Source organism: Cebus imitator, unplaced genomic scaffold (assembly GCF_001604975.1).
Source record: "Cebus imitator isolate Cc_AM_T3 unplaced genomic scaffold, Cebus_imitator-1.0 Scaffold117, whole genome shotgun sequence".
In the NCBI taxonomy this organism is placed as follows: Eukaryota; Metazoa; Chordata; class Mammalia; order Primates; family Cebidae; genus Cebus; species Cebus imitator.
The window spans coordinates 865,388-867,911 of NW_016107432.1; positions in this window are offsets into that span (position 1 = coordinate 865,388).

A 2,524-nucleotide genomic window follows, 5' to 3' on the forward strand; every position below is an offset into this window, starting at 1 on the left:
GAGACAGAGTCTCACTCTGTCACCCAGGCTGGGAGTGCAGTGGCGTGATCTTGGGTCACTACAATCCCCACCTCCTGGGTTCAAGCTATTCTTCTGCCTCAGCCTCCTCAGTAGCTGGGACTACAGGCGCCTGCCACCATGCCTGGCTAATTTTTGTGTTGTTAGTAGAGATGGGATTTCACCATATTAACCAGGCTGGCCTGGAACTCATGAACTCAGGTGATCCACCCACCTTGGCCTTGCAAAGTGCTGGGATTACTGTAAGGTATGAGCCCAGCCTTACAAAAATATTCTCTTACCCCCTGTTCCTCTCCTCAAATTCTCATCCTCGTGCATTTCTCTGTAACCAGTCTCCTCTATGAAGCCTTCTTTGGTGTGCTCTGGTGGAGTAAAATCTGGTGCAACATCTGTAAACAGGGTAGATTTGATTTATTTGTTCTGCTTTTCCTTAGGTTACCTGTCCTGCAAATAGTCACCCTCCAAAGCTCCTATGATTTTTTTTTTTACTACTTCATGTATTTTTATTTGGAATCTGTCATTTTGCCTTTTATTAAAGTTAGTCTATAGATGAGCCTTGCTTACCATCCTATACACCCTTTGAGGGTAGAGCTGTATCTTATAATCAGCCTACCTCCTCGAATACCCTTTGGCAAGTTGCAATGTAATAAGTAATTGATAAATGTACATTGGAGTAGATTCAATTCTGTTTATAGTTGGCAGTCATATATTGATTTATACTTATCCCCATCATTATCTAAAATATTTTAGACTCTACAGAGAGATCAGAAGCCTTCTAAACTTTAAGACCTTATTTAAAATAGTCTTTAAAATATTTCAGGAGACTTATGATTTATCAACAAAATTATCTATAATCAAAATTATAACACAAGTAAAATCAAAAGAAGACAAGACACATGCTCAGTTATTACAGTATAACAGATGAACTGCAAATACATGGTCTCTAGCTTTCTCTTTCACAAACTTAAGGGAAAAACTCATGATGAAGCTATTGAGAAAATAATAATGTTAAGAAAACTGTTGGATAGGAAATTTAGAACCTTTTGAGATGATTTAAAAAATCTATATTGTGACAAAAGGTAGGAGAGATGGCAAAATTTTAAAAAGTACAGATTCAGAAGAAAGAGAAGACAGAATTAGACAACCACAAGTCTAGACTGTATAATCTGAAAGGCCCTGGAGTGATAGAAATGCAGGTTTCCGGGGCCCAACCTCAGTCTGCTGAATCAGATTTTCTAGAGGTGTGGCCTGAGAATCTGCATTTAAGTCAAATTCCCTAAGAACTTCTTATACACTTTAAGCTTGAGAAACTCTGCTCTAAGATTATTTCTACTCTGAAAAATAAGTCTTTTGTACAGATTGAGTTTTTTTCCTAACATTTAGCTCACTCCCTAATATGGGCCCTGAGTACCTTCCTAGAAATCTAAGGAGAAAATAAACATGAGAGTATCTCGGACTCCAGGTAGGACTTATTCTTCAGAGTGGAAATAACCTTAGAGCAGAGTTTCTCAAACTTAATATGTATAGCAAGTTGTTAGAGAATTTGACTTAAATGCAGATTCTCAGACCATACCTCTAGAAAGTCTGATTCGGTAGACTGAAGTTGGGCCCTGAAAAACTGCATTTCTAATGATCACTCCAGGGCCTTTCAGATTATACAGGTCTAGACTTGTGGTTGTCTAATTCCGCCTTCTCTTTCTTCTCTTCACCTTACGTCCCTTTTACCAATTTTACAAAAAATGCCTGAATACCTTCCTTCTGGTTCCATCCAGCAATGGGCATAAACAACTTTAAAACAATTATAGCTAACTCTTCATAATTTCTTCTGGTGTTCCTAATTATCCCAACGTTTATTTTGTGAATCATTTGGATCATAAGCCCTAGTTCGATGCCTGGCACCTAGTGGGTATGTTCTCAATAGATGTGCATTTTCCAATCCCTTCCTTGTGCATTCTCTAGCAAGCTTACTTGCTAAGCATAATAACTTTATTACTTATTAACAGCTCTAGCAGAAGAGATATGCAGGGATAGAAGGAAGAGAGTTCAAAACTTTTCCTGCTATGACAAAAGGCATTTTTCTTTTTATATGTGTAAGGATAAATGGAGAGGGAAGAAAGCCAGTTAAAATTTTCATCTGTGAGTTCCAAATGTCCATGGTTTCAGTAGTCCCTATATTGAGAATTAAGTGCTATTAATTTTTAAATTATGAACATAATCTCTATTTGCAGTAAAAATTTCAAGCAGCAAAGGAAGACATACAATAAAAAGTAAAAATTTTCTTCCTCCATTTCTGACCTCTAGTTCCATCCCCTGCACTACACTGAGGAATATTAACAGTTTCTTGCTTGTCCTTTAAAAATTTTCTTTGTCATACATAAACATTTATGGTTATATCAGCTTCTCATTTTCTGAAACAAATCAGCTCATACCACCCATTTTGGCTGCTCTTCACCTTTCTTTTTTCTCTTAACAATTCATTTAGAATTTTTTTTTTTTTTTTTTTTTT